Source organism: Vicugna pacos, chromosome 31, assembly GCF_048564905.1.
Source record: "Vicugna pacos chromosome 31, VicPac4, whole genome shotgun sequence".
In the NCBI taxonomy this organism is placed as follows: Eukaryota; Metazoa; Chordata; class Mammalia; order Artiodactyla; family Camelidae; genus Vicugna; species Vicugna pacos.
Genome location: NC_133017.1, coordinates 26,016,271 through 26,030,887, shown reverse-complemented (window position 1 = coordinate 26,030,887; position 14,617 = coordinate 26,016,271).

Genomic DNA, 14,617 nt, shown 5'->3' with positions numbered 1-14,617 from the left:
CCGAATGACCAGGCTGGCTTCATAGCCTTGGGAGCTGGTCCTGCATGACTGCCGAGGAAGAGCGTGTCTGACTGTGGGGTTTGCCACGGCAGTTAGGAGCACTTCTCATTTTCCAGAGTGGGAATTCTTTGAGTGGTGCCTGTGACCTTATCTCCTTACGCTGGTGACCAGGATTGCAGAGAAGAGAGCAGCTCCAGCCCCAGGTTGCCTGTCGGAGTTGGTGGCAAAGCAGACACCAGGTACTGTAATGAGACGTTGGCCGACATGGCCATTTTCTCCTACGTTCGTCCCAGTCTTTTTCATGCCTTTACTTCCCTCGCCCTATCAACAGTTCACACATTTTTAATGGTCTGACATGAGCCCAAACAAACTTTTCCAGAAGATTCAGTTACTACCTAATATTTTTAAAAGGTGGGTTTTTGTAGCTTTTTTCCTCGTCTGACGTTGTACTTGGAGCTCACCATTAAGTTATTGCTCTTATGGAGCAGAAAGGGCTTAAAGAGCTTAAAAAAAAAAAGGAATTTATTGCACACTTGTTTTGTTAATCAGAAATGGGTGGTCTTTTAGAATGTTCAGTAAGAATTAGCCATTGTTAGCCATCTTAGGCTAGTGTCTTTGAGTGGAGTATGAGAAACAGCTCCAGGATCATCTGTGTGGGGGTCATTAAAAATGCAGAGTCCTGGGCTTCACACAGTCTAACGTCTGTGCTCGGAAACACTGTGATCCTAGAAGCACTCCTTCCCTCCCCTAAGCAATTTGGTGCTTTTATGCTCTCAGGTTTGAGACCTGACATCTTGGATCTTAGTGGGTAGTTAAAAATCATGGACTTTTTTGTTAATATCTGCAAGGCTGTATCTCAGGGATGGTGAGAAGATGCTTTTATATTTCTAATGACCTTGACCAGAATCTTCCTGTTTTTAAACCTCCAGATTAAGTTTTATATCAATATAAGAATCTTATTCTTAAAAGACTTTGGAACTATGGAAACGATTAAAGTTCTGTTTGGAGGGCTGTGATTGTGTTTTCCAGGGTGCTCAGATCATCAGCACATGGCACTGTGTTTCACCCATTTAGGAAGTAGGCTGTGAGTCCTACCTTAGACGTCAGCCAGGTGACCCTTGTCTGCTGTTGGCCATTAGCTGATGGAAGACAGCCCTCAGGCTTCAGTATTCAAATGATGTTTATAGCTTCATCAGAAATAAAACTCAAGTCACTTTAGATTATGCCTCTTCTATTCCTGAAAGGATACCCAGTAATAGTTTTCAAACAAAACAAAAAATTTGCAGGACAGGGAAAAATACCTTGTGCCAAGATGATTTTCGCCTACAGGATGCGCTCTGGTCCTCACACACGTCGATTTAACTTTGGAAAATGAATTGATGTCATTTTGTAACTTTGGAAGATGCTTATTAATTAAAAGAAACTATCTTAGAAACAAAAAATAGTATTTCATAACAGTTTGTTTGCTATGTACCCTTGGAGTTTCTCTGAATAACCTAGCTGTGTGTTTCTCACTGAATTCTTGTCTTTAAGAGGCTGGAACTCTGTCTTTAAACCATTTGAATTATGACGTGGGTGTGTGTGTGCAGTGGCTTAAAATGCATCCATGTTAGCTTTCCAGAGAACTCACATTGGCCTGATTACTGGTCTGTATGAGTAGATAGAGGAGAGAGAGATCTCCATACACTTTTCAGAATCTGAGATACAGAGCTTGAATTAGTTAACTAACAACCTGTGTTTTATATTAAATTACTTGTTATCTTCCTGGAAGGGAGTTGGGTTTTGCAAAAACTATAAAAAAACGATCATTACAGAGTGTTTGGAAAAAAAAATGGAATCACTTCCTAATAATTGTTAATTACAAAATATCAAAATTTACGGGATGCAGCTAAACAATGCTCAGAAGGAAATGTATAGCTGTAAATACTTGTATTAAAAAGATCTCAAATCAAGAGTCTAAGCTTCCACTTATGAAAAACTAGAAAAAGAAGAGCAAAATAAAACCAAAGCTAACAGAAGGAAAGACATAATAAAGATTAGTATGGAAATCAGTGAAATAGAAAACAAAAATAGACGAGAAAAAATCAGTGAAACCAGTTGTTGAGTCTTTGAAAGGATCGAGTTTGACAAACCTTCAGTTACACTGACCGAGAAAGAGAAGACAGCAGGTACGGTACCCACATCAGGAATGAAGGATGTCACATTAGTACCAATCTTACCAAACTTAAAAAATTGTAAGGATACTATGAACAACATTATGCCAACACATGGACAACTCAAGTGAAAGGGACAAATCCTGGAAAAACACAAATTACTGAAACTTTGTCAAGAGGAAACAGAAAAGGTCATTAGATCTATATATAACAAGTGGAGAGATTAAACTAGAAACTAGACTTCTCCCACAAAATAAAACTCGGGGCCAGATAGCTTCACGGGTGGATGCTTACACACGTTTAAAGAGGAAATAATGCCAGTCTTCCACAGACTTGGAAGATAGAAGAGGAAGGAATACTCACCAGGTCTGTGCTGTGGACCCCCGTTATCCTGATGCCAAAGCAGACAAAAGCATGCCAAGAATACTACGGTCCAATATCCCTTACAAATGCAGACACAAAAATCTTCAACAAATGCAGTGACATTTAGAAAGGTTGAGGTACGTGACCAAGTGAGATTTAATATCAGAAAGCCAATGAACGTATTCCACTGTGTTAGCAGATGGAAGGACAAGAGGCACAAGTCATTTCAAAATGCAGAGGGAAAGGACTTGACAAAATGTTAACACCGTTCATGACAAAACTCAAAACATGGATTAGGAGGGAATTTTCTCAACCTGATGAAGTGCATCCGTTAAAAAACAACAGCTAACACCATGCTTCATAGTAAAAGGATAACTCTCTCTCTCAAGGTCAGGAAATGTCAGAGGCGTCCATCATTCCTTCTATTCAACATTATACTGTAGTTCTAGCCCTGCAATCAAGCAAGAAAAAAAAGCATCCAGACGGGAAAAGAGGAAATAAAGTTATCTTTATTTGCAGATGGCATGATTCTGTGTTGAAAATCCTACGGGATACACACATAAAACATTAGAGTTAAGGAATTCATTAAGGTTGCAAGACAGAAGATCTAAATACAAAAATTAGTTGCATTTCTATATACAATATAGCAGTGCACTATCCAACTTTAATTCCATCAAAAAGGATAAAATACTTAATAAATTTAATAAAAGTGAGATTATACACAAAAAAACTAAGTAAATGGAGAGGCATTCCATGTTCATGGATTGGAAGATCCATTGTTAATATGGAAATACCTGTCAAAAGGCTATCACGCTATGTTGCAGAAATTAACCAGCTGACCCTAAAATTTTTATGGAGATGTAAAAGGATTCAGAATAGCCAAAAGAATTTTGAAAAGTAAAAACAAATTTGGAGAATTTATACTCCAGATATCAAAACTTACTATGAATCAACAATAATCAAGATAGTGTGGTTTTGGAATGGAGATACATCTGGATAGTTAGCCATCTCAGTGAAACAATTGACAGTCTTGAAATTAATTCTTAAATTTGTGGCCAACTGGTTTTCCTTAGCAGTACTGAGGCAATTCAGTGGAGAAAGTACTGCCCTTTGAGCAGATGAGGATGGAAGGATTGGATATATATGCATGTACAAAAAGATGAATTTAGACCCTTTGTAATATACAAAGGTTAACTTAAAATGGACCATAAACCTAAATGTAAGAGCAAAAACTATTAAATTTAGAAGAAATTATAGGCAAGAATCTTCACGACCCCAGGTTTGTCAAAGAAAAGGTAGTCTAGAAAAGGTAAAGTTGGTACAATTTGACATCATCAAAATTAAAAACTTACGTGTCACAAGCCACTGTTAAGGAAGTAAGAAACAAAGCCACAAACTGGGGAAAAAAATTGTAAATCATGTCGATAAAAGATTTGTATTCAGAATATACGAAGAACTCTTAACAAAACAGTCCAAGTAAAGTTACAAAGGATTGGAGCAGACATCTCTCCAAGGAAGATGCACAGATTGCCAATAAACACAAAAAAGGTGCTTAACATCTTTAGTCATTAAGGAAACAAACGGAAACTGAGGTGCTGCTTCCTACCCAGAATAACTGCAGCAAATAAAAACCAGAAGGACAGACAATGACAAATGCTGGTTACGATGTGAAAAAACTGGTACGGCCCCTTTGGGTGACAATTCAGCAGTTTCTTAAAAAGTTAAATATAAATATACCAGAAGACCCTAGGTTCCTGGGAAAATACACAGGAGAACTAAGGAAATACGTCTACAGAAAACTTGTAAACTAATGTTTGTGGCAGCACCGTTCATAATAGCCTCCAAATGGAAATACCCCAAGTTTTAGCTGGTGGATGGATAAACACAGCATGGTATGTCCATACAGTGGAACAGTACTCAGACAGGAAAAGGAGTGAGCTGGTACCTGCTACAGCACGGATGAGCCTCAAAAACGTGTAAAGTAGAAGCAGCCAGGTGGAAAGCACCACACATCATATGATTCCACTTGCAGGACATTTCCTGAAGTGGGGAAAATGCAGATAGGAAGTGGGTCACTGGTTGCCGGGGACAGGGCTGGAGACCACCTGCCAGCGGACCAGGAGTCTTTGTGTTGAGGGAACTGCTGAAGAAGATTGTGGTGATGTTTACACAACCTAAATCTACTTAAAAAATTATTCACTTAAAATAAGTGATTTTATGACACGTAATTTATACCTGAAGTAAAGCTTTTGGAAGACTCTTGAGATGAGACCTGAATTCTGCCAAGAAGGAAAGGTGGGCGGGAGCGTTTGCCAGTTTTAGTTCAGGCTGCTCCCGGAGAGTCTGTGTTTCTGACCCCCTCCTGCGTGATGCTCTGGTGTTCAGCCCCAGAGTCAGGGCTAGACCAGGAGCGTGGTGTCTTAGGACATGCCGTCATTTGGACGAAGTGGATTGCCGAGGGACTGGTCACCTCCCCGAGGGCTGCGCGCCTTTGTCCTCTGGGTCAGGTGCTGGGGAATAGCGTCAGAGCAAAAGTCGTGAGAAACTAAAGGTTTCTCTGTTTAGGAAAACAACTGATGGGAACCAGAAGGTCAACTTCACAAGTGGACCCTTTTGTCAGGTGGCTGAGAGGAAGGCGAGAAAACTGGGGAACAAGCTACGAGTACTGGCAGAGCTGGGGGGCTCGGGGCCCCGGCTGAGACGCGCCCTGGGGGACGGCCTGCAGGCCGCAGCAGTGGTGGGTGAGCGAGCTGGTGGGCGAGGCCTGCAGGTTGACCAGAAGTTGAAGGAAGCACCTTGGCCCCAGGTGGCCCTTCTGATGCTAACAGTGTGGTCCTGCTGGAGACCAAGAGCGGGCTCAGTCTGGGAGAGGGGACAGGCCCATGAGAAGGTCAGCACGGAAGGGAGTATGAAAAGCCAAAACCAAAACCAAAACAAAGCGAAAAGCAAAAGACGCAAAGAGCAAAAACAGCCGAGAACGAAATCTTACACACTTTTCACTCCCAGTGACTCGTTACCTGAAATTTTGAGTGTTGGTTTATTCCGCTGGGAAATAACGCATCTGCCATGCTGAGGGGGCTGAACGCACCCTCCGAAGGTGAAGGAAGTGGAGAGATGACCTCCCAGGTCACGCAGGCTGGGCTGAGAACCCGCCCGTGTCACTGGGGAGCCCGCCACCGTGGCCCCATCACAGCTCAGCCCCCCGCAGTGAGGACCCTTCCCGAGCCCATCTCGGGTGGGATGCAGACTTGTGCGCGCCTGTGTACCAAGCTTGGAGACGCTGTGTTGGCTGGAGCAGGTGCCAGAGCTCACAGGTGCGAGGGACCGGAGAGTGCCGGTCACGCGTACATTTGTGGTCCGGTGGGGTTTTGCGAAAGCGTCTTTTGAGAAGAATTAGCTATGCAGGCAGTCCTGCAAGTCAGCCCAGCCCCAGGGCAGATTCACGTGGGGACGCTGCGCCCAAGTCCCCGGGGCGTGGCGGGCGGGCGGCGTGTCTTTCCTCGCTGGGACGTGTGTGGGGCCCGGCGTGTTCCTCGCCGCCGCCCTGCCCCTGGCAAAGGCGGACACACAGACACGGGGAGGAGAGGGCAGCCGGCGGTCTGACCTCTCCTGCGTGGGCGCCTGCGCTTTGGGGGAGAACGGATAAAACGTTCCGGGGGGGAAGGTCATTTGGGGCCCAGAGTCCCAGGCTGGGACCGGATGGAGGCAAGACGTTACGGAAGCCGCTGGGGATGAGAATCCGTAAGGATTTCAGGTGTCTTCTGCTGGAGTTCCTGGCTGGAGAGACTGTCTGTTGCATTTTGTTGCCTGGCGGCTTCCACGTGCGCTCCTGCTGGTGGGGGTCCAGAGGCCGTCGCTGCCAGGGGAGTCCCACTCCACGGTCATACCTGGGAACGCCCCCTGCTCCCCCGGGCATTTCGCGTGTCCTTTGCGAGCTGCCCCGGCCGTCCTGGTGTCCTGTGGCCTGAGCGGGTGGACAGCCGTCGCCAGCCCCAGCCTTGACCCTGTGGGCAGCGACCACAGGGCGCCATCTCCTCTGAGGTGTGGACGTGCTGGCTCCTTTAAGATCCAGGCAGCAGGGTCCAGATACAGAGGGAAGAGAGGTACCTTCCAGGCTCCGGTGGGACTGGCTCCCCGTCCTTACCCTGGCCACGTTCACTCGGGGGACAACTCAAGGTCATGCCAGCTCCGCGTTCTGCCACGAGCGCTTTGCTCGCCCAGCGTGCTCTGGGTATTTGAGACTGTATGTTCCGTGAAAATCCCAGCCCTAAAAGCAGACCGCCCGCGCTGTCGCGAAGACGGAGCGCTCACGCTTAGGAGCTGGTTGCTCTGCACAGCTGAGAACGTAAGGTCTGAGGCAACGGGGAGAGGCGGCCAGGCGCCGCCCACCTCGGGGTGCGTGGCCGCTGCTTGCTCTGCGCCCCGGCCTCCGAAGCTCGGCGTGGCGGCCGTCTCGGAAGTGCTTTGCTTGCTCGTGTCTGCAGGACCTGTTTGTCCCTGTGAACATCAGGGCTCCTCTTGTCTAAATTACGTGCAAGAGAATAAAGCCAAATGCGTGTCCTAGGCAGTAAGCTCTTCCTCTTCATGCCGGAGAAACTGGTCACAGCGCTGAAGAGTTGGTGGTTAATGAGCAAATCGCACCGTCTCCACCCCTCTCAGCCTCCGGGCCGGCCGTGGTGGGCTGGAAGGCCTCCTCCGAGAGCGGGTCCCGGTGACTCGGCGAGGAGTGTTAGGTCACCTTTTAAAGTCCACATCTGATAATCGCTCCTAAAAAGTCCTTAGGAATATGGTCGCTACTAAGAGGGACCGACCAGCGCGTCCTTGAGTAAGAATCTCTCAGGAATAAAAGGTGGCTTGGATTTGGGGATGGGGACCTAGGAGCAGCTTGCAGCCTACAGCTCGGGGGGGGGGGGGGGAGTCGGTGGAGAGACGCCGCGGCGCGGCGCCCAGGGCTGGCACTGCGGGCGTCACCGGCCCCCGCCCCCGCCCCCGCCCGCTGCTGGCTCGCACCGCGGGAGGCCCGGCTCTCGCTCTGGGGAGAGGAGCGTGTGTCTCACCCACGGTTCCACGGAGAGGCTTGACGCACGTGCGAATCGGTCTTACTTGTCCCATTTCCCCTCTCTGCGGGTCCCAGGGATTGAGAGCAGGGCTGGTGTGGTGCGCACCGGTGTGTGAGTGCGCGTGTGTGTCTGCACGTGCACCTGTGGGTATGTTACATGTGCGTGTGCGGTGAGTGTGCAGGCACACAGGTGGCAGCCGTCTGACTCTGAGAGCACAGATGGGAAGGAAAGAAACCTGGCTGGGCCCCCGGGGCTGCCCCGGGCCCCAGGAGAGGTCGCCCGCCTCCGGGCGCTCTAGTCAGGCCAGGTGAGTAAGACACGGGCCCCAGCGACCTGGGCGAAGGACGCGAGGTGTCCAAGGCCGAGGGGACTGTAACACCGTGACACCCCTGGGGCTGGCTGGATGCACCTCCGGGGTAAAAGCTGCAGCCGTCGCCATGATGGGCACTGTACTGGCCCCGAGGGGGCTGAGCAGTTGCAGCATCCGAGAAACGGGTCCCCAGGCCCGGAGGGGTCCTGGGGGAGACTGAGGGCTGAGAGGGAGCAGCAGGCTTGCCTGGGTGTTTCCTGCACAGCCCTCCAGGCCAGTCTTGGGGTTCCCAGGGAGGCCCCAGGCAGTATGTCACCGAGAGGCACTGGGAACGCAGCGACCTGAGTTTATCCTTTGGGCTTCGTCCTCAGCGGTCAGAGCCCATCTCGCCCAGCCCGCGGGCCTGTAACACCGCACTCTGAGGTCAAGCGCAGACACCTGAGGTCAGGACCCACCCTGGCGGCTGTCGTTAGGGACTGTCTCTGGGTCGTGGGCACTTGGTCAGGTTGAGTGACAGTAGCTGGATCACTATGGCCTGTCTAGTTTGCTGTAACAGATGGAGTCATTCTCTTGCTAACAGGAGCTCAGCCGCATCAGCTTACATTGACGTGACAAGAAGAAACACAATCGCTTACTATTTGCCAGGCAATTTTCTAGAGATTTTACATATATTACCTCATTAAATCCTCACAACAGACATTACCATCTCCATTTTACAGATGTGGAAACTGAGGCTGAGAGATGATAAACAGCTTTCCAAGGTTGCACAGGAAGTGGATTGCTCCGTACACAGCTCTCAGGCCACAGCACGGAGGATACTTGGACATGCCTGTGACTGTGTCCTTAGAGGGATGTTTGCATTTCAGTGTGATAATGAGAGAGGGGAAACTTATTACTAAAAAAAAATGTTAATGTATTCACTTTCACTAAGATGGCTCTAAGCAGAAAGACAAGTGTTGGTGAGGGTGTGGAAAACTGGAACCATCGTTTACTGCTGATGGGAATGCCAAGTGGTGCAGCTGCTTTGGAAAGGAGCCTGGCGGTTCCTCAAATTGTAAACAGTAACCGCACGATCCCGCATCTCAGCTCCTGGGGTTTAAACCCAAGAGGAATGAAAACGTGTCCACATGGAAGTTTGTACACGAATGTTCACAGCTGCATTATTCATGACAGCCAAGAAGACAGAACCCAGATGTCCATTAGTTGGTGATGCCTAGATAAAGAAAATACTGTCTATCCACTCAGTGGACGATTATGCAGCCACAAAGGGAGTGAAACACTGGAACGAGCTACACCTTGGATGAACCTTGGGAACATTATGCTGAGTCACAGAGCCCAGAACCCAAGGCCATGGGTTGTAAGTTTCCATTTCTGGGACATGTTCAGGACAGGGAATCTGCAGAGATGGAGAGCAGACTGGAGGTGGCCAGGAGCTGGGTGGGACTTGGGGGTGCTGTCCAGTGGGTCCGGGGGTTCTTGTCTGGATTATGAACACAGTGTGGAACTAGGTGGTGGCGGTGGTTGTACAGTCTTGTAAATGTACTAAAACAAAACCTCACTGAGTTAAAAGTTCACAAAGGGTGAACTTTATAGTATATGAGTTATGTCTCAATTTAAAAAATATCTACAGTTAAACCTGGAGAAGACAGACAGAGGCTGCAGCCCCGGTCACATAGTGGAGCTTGCTGGCCCGAGTGCTGCCTGACTGCTGGGCACACGGGCAACGCACGGGCTCCGTCTCACATCGGTTGTGGTGTCCTCTCACCCGGGACCTCCGGGGCAGACCTGGCCTCCGGTGCTCTGACCTGTTGCAGTGAGCTGATTGCTCACCAGAGGGATGCTTGGGCATCTTACCAGGAAAGAGAGTCTGTGTAAGATTTGGACAGGGCAGAGTTCAGCTGAAACTGGAAGGAAGTTATGGGTTGACAGGCTCGGGCCCAGGAGGAAAGGGCAACGCAAGTCTGCCCGACAAAGGTAAGAGAGGAGAGAAGGTGTGTCCAGGGCCCCGTGGTCTGATGCTGGGCACCTGGGCTGTGCGTCTGGGCCGCATCCCTGAGTCCGCAACCCAAGTCCCCTGCGGACCGTGGGCCACTTCGTTCTCACAGCTTTCATGCCAAACAGCGAGTGTCTAGCAGTCTGGGATTTTAGAGAATCAAGCTTCTCAGAGGGTGACGGCCACTGTCCCTCCCAGAGGGGGGGCCTCATGACAGGGCACAGCTGTCCTGTGAGACATGCTTTTCTTGTGAATTCTGCAGCTGGTCGTGTGGGGCTGCTGCCCTCTCAGCCCGACGAGGGGCAGGGCGGGTTTTTGCTCTTCCTCTTCGGAAGGCTCATGCCAGCCTCCGGGGGCCCAGCTCTGAGCAGGGGAGCCACAGCCCCCTTCTCACGAAGCTCACACCCACAGGGGAGAATGGACTGAAACTGCTAGTAAGTAGCACTAACTGTCCTGCGCCTCTGTATGGGAATATATGCTGTCGAAGATCAGCCACACGTGTAACTATGCCAGCTGGTTACCATGGGAAAATCCCCAACCTGAGTTAACCTGGGCCGACGGGGTCCAGGGGTTGAAAGTGGACTTGCTGGGACAGAGCATTAAGCAGAGGCCTGAACGGGGAATAGGGTCAGTGAATTGAAGAGAGAGGCAGAGGACACTGCATGTGCAAAGGCCCTGGGGTGAGAGAGCACGTGGCTTGATTTGTTAGAGATACTGGAGGGCTGGCAGTGAGGCTGGCAAAGAATGGGAGACGGGAGAGACGGGCAGGCTGAAGTTTGGTCTCAACAACCATCTGAGGCAGGGTAATTAATGGCCACTTCCCACGTACTCAGGCCAGGCCAGAGGGGCCAGCGAGAGCCACACCTGCTTGAATCCTGTCTCCTGTAACACACACACATACACACTTTGTGTTTCTGTTTTGATTCTCTTGCGGACTTTTTTGTGATGTCCGCTCTTGCTGATAAAGGCTCCCCACCTGCCCGTGCCTGCGTCCGTGGTCTGCCGGAGAGCCCTCCGTGCACTTTGTTACTTCAGTCAAGGCTATCGCAGGATTTCCATTTGTAGTTACGAACGAGGTCCGTCTGGCTGCCCATGGGCTTCTGCAAACAGTGGTCCCAGCTGACAGGACCATAGCCTGAGGCCCAAGGTTCCCCCCAGGGTGAAGGAACCTGTGTTTGCGACCCTCTATAAGCAAAATGATCGCATAGGAGTATTTGTTCTGTCCTGGCCAAACAAGTGGTGATCGGTGTGGCGGTGCAGCCCCCTCTGTGTGTGTGTGTGTGTGTGTGTGTGTGCGCGCGCGTGTCCGCGCTCTTAGAGGCTTGAAGGACCCTGCAGCTGGAGACTCTGGAGAGAACAGACAGGGCACCCCGAGCCCACAGTTACCGCAACGTACGGAGGAGCCCCAGATCTCTCACTGGAAACTAGTCTCTTAACAAGAAATCGTTGAATGATTGGCTCCCCACGTCCTAATGGAGGACTCATCTCTGCCTTCACGCCCCGCTGTGGGCTGAGCTCCTCCAGACACCCACCTGCCATTCAGGGCAGGGGGGCCAGGCTTCAGATCTCCACCTTTCAAATGGGCTGATGACCCCTTTAGGGGCTCCTTTAAGGGGCTGTCATGGGACGTTGAGGGAGTGGTGGGTCCCCACCAGAGCAAACCCAGGATGGGGAGGGGGCATGGCAGGTCTGACTAGACCCCCCGTCGCATCCTGACTCTTAGCCGCCTCGTCTCCATACACGTCTCCCTGTGATGCCATCACATTCAACAGGAAGAGTGTCTGCCGTGAGACCTTGTATATGACGGCAGTTTTAGACAATTAAAGTACCACATAGGATGTTTCCCGCAACAATGACAGAAAAGACCAGCTCAGACAAGAATGGATCATCTCCCATAACTGAAGGTTCTTAGAAGAGGCAAGGAGATGAGGGGATGGTCAGCAGGGCCACCTCTGCCTTCCTCTGCGATTGACTTTGTGTCTGTAGCACATTGGGTGTTGCAGCCCCAGGCATCATGTCCACCCCTGGTCCTGTCCCAAGGACTCACGTCTCTCTGAGGGACGTAGGACCCTGGGGAAGAGGATGAGGACACAGGACATGGGAAGGACTGAGGACACAGGTGACTCGTGGGACATCACGAGTGCGGAGCAGCCCAGCGTGAGGTCGTGCTTGGCTGGGGCACACACCACGTGACTCCTGCGTGGCTGGCTCTGTGCCTCCCTGGCGTCTGCAGAGGAACTGTCTGGCTGCATGAAGTTTTCCTTCTTCTCCGTCTCCTCCACTACATGATAGACCAAGCACTCACTTATCTCCGAATGCCGTTGCCTGTGAGTCCAAGAGTCCCCGCTCCAACCTGAATACCTGGGTGTCAGGGCAAAGGAGAGGTGTTTCCAGACCTGCAAAGACTCACTGCATACCTGACTGGAGAACGTCTCAAACAAGGACCAGAACAGAGTTGGAAAACAAGACCTCAAAATTGTGAAAGAACAGGGAAAAGTCATGGACAAAGAATCAGGCTAAATAAATTCGTAACTCTTCCAGAATGGTGATAATGTTAAAGAAATTCTAATAATCGTGTTAAACAGTGATACTTAAAAGTGAACAAACTTCAAGAGAAAATGTAATAATGTGGAAGTAGATACTTTAAATGCTTTCAGTAAAATCCAGGCGTGTCGCTGGTGTTCAGCAGAGGTGATACAGGAGCATGTCTCCAGGCAGGTGGGCAGGGGCGTGTCCACAGCGTGACGGGGGCAGTGTTACCTAATTTTCCGCCCTGGCTGCAGAGGAATACGTGTCCTTCTGACCTCGGGGAGGGAAGATAGTCATGAGAGGAATGGAGAGGCACATCCACTCATAATGAACCAGGCAAACTCGGCAGGAACAGGAGAGAAATGCGTTAATTTTTGTTCCAATCACTGGTGTCAGCCATGTGCTAAATTCTCTCTCTCTCTCTTTTTTTTTTTTTTTGGTAGAAATCTCTGTGGTGGCTTTATCTCAATTCAAATGTTGTCACATAATTTTTCTAGTGAAGAAACTACTAGAATTGGACTTCTTGCATCAAAGAGAATGAAAATCTTTAATTGGATAGATTATTCCAGATTGGTGTCCAGAATTTTTTTTTTTATGCTGAATTCTTCTTTCCTGTTCCTCAACAATGTCCATCTGTAACGTCTCGATTGTGAAGTCTTCCAGCTCAGTCTACAACTTCAGTCCGTGATGATTCTGACATCTGCCCCCTCCCGCCCCGAGTCCTCCTCTGGCCTGGTGTGGGGGTGGCCAGAGGGCTTCTCCCTCCCTGGGGGCTGGGGTCACTTCGGGGACAGGGAAGGGGGCTGTTCTCTCTCACAGTAAGGAGTCAGCAGGATGGGGAGGGGCATGTGTCCTCTGCCCCAAACTCCTGGAGACAACTGCAGAGTCTTTGAAACAAGTGCTGGTTCAGAGATGGAGAAGAGATTAGCAGTTGCCAGGGGTTAGGAACTGGGCGGGGGGGCGTGGAGAGAGGAGGGGAGAGGTGTTTGTGGTGATGGAGCAGGTCTGTACCTGGGTGGTGGAGCGATGCACAAATCTACACCTGGTAAAATTGCAGAGACCTCTGGACACACCCAAGTGCGTGTAAAACCTGGCCGAATGTAAGATTTGTGAGTCACACCGATGTCAATTTCCTGGTTTGGTTACAGTTACGAAGATGTTACCATTGGGGGAAACCGGGTGACGAGTACGCGGGGCCTCTTTGTACTTCTTTTCAAATTTACTGTGCATCTATAATTATTTCAAAATGAAACAGCAATTTAAAAAATCTTGCAAAGGAAAAATAAAAGAACTGCTGGAGATGGGTGCGGAGTGGCATTGTCCTCTGGTGGGGCAGGAGCTTAGGCTGTGAACCTGGCTTTGGAGCAGCTGAAGACGAGAGGAGGCAAGGCCAAGACGGACAGCGTGCCTCCCTTTGGTTGTGGTCTGTCCCCTGCTTGTGTGTCCCTGGGGTCGGTGGCGAGAGAAGCAGGGTGGACCTAGCTGCATCTTAGCAGCCCCAGGGGGTGCCTGCCCCCTGGTGACTCAGGGGCTCTCTTTGGAATGTGGGGCACATGACTCCTCTGTGTTAACAGGAACACCTTAGGGGGGAGGGGCATATTTAAATAAACGACTTCTCCAATTTGTGTTCTACATGGGAAGTTGACAGTTTTCAGGCAGCGTGCTTGTGTGTGAGGGGCGGGGGAGGAGAGTGAGGACCCGATGAAGCTGGCGGGGGCAGGCAGGTGGAGCCGGAGGAAGCAGCTTGGACAACAAACAGTTCGCTGATACCTGAAGCGTCAGACCGGGTACATCACTTACAATAAACTGGGATGAGCTCAGTGCCTCAGAATCCAGCACAGAATCCAGCTATGACGGTGGGCTCTTCCCAAGAGTTTCAGTAAACTTACTAAAAACAAAGTGACAAACTTTCAAAATGAAGGGGTGTCGGTTCCAATGGCACAAGGGATTTCCTTCTTTACTACAGGACGTGCAAAGATACTGGATAAAACAGAACAGTTGAAGATGCACTGCTGAGCGTGGAAGGAAGGAGGGGAGGTCCCAGTTCCCTGCGTGCCAGAAACGACCACCCGACAGCCAGGACGACGGGGCTGTGGGTGTGCGCGTGTGGCCTGGACCTGCGGTGGCCTGGGGGGCGGGGTGGTGGGCGGCCTGGGGACTGGTCAGCACTCGTGCAGGCAGCTTTTGGCAGGAAGAGCTCCCTGCCAGA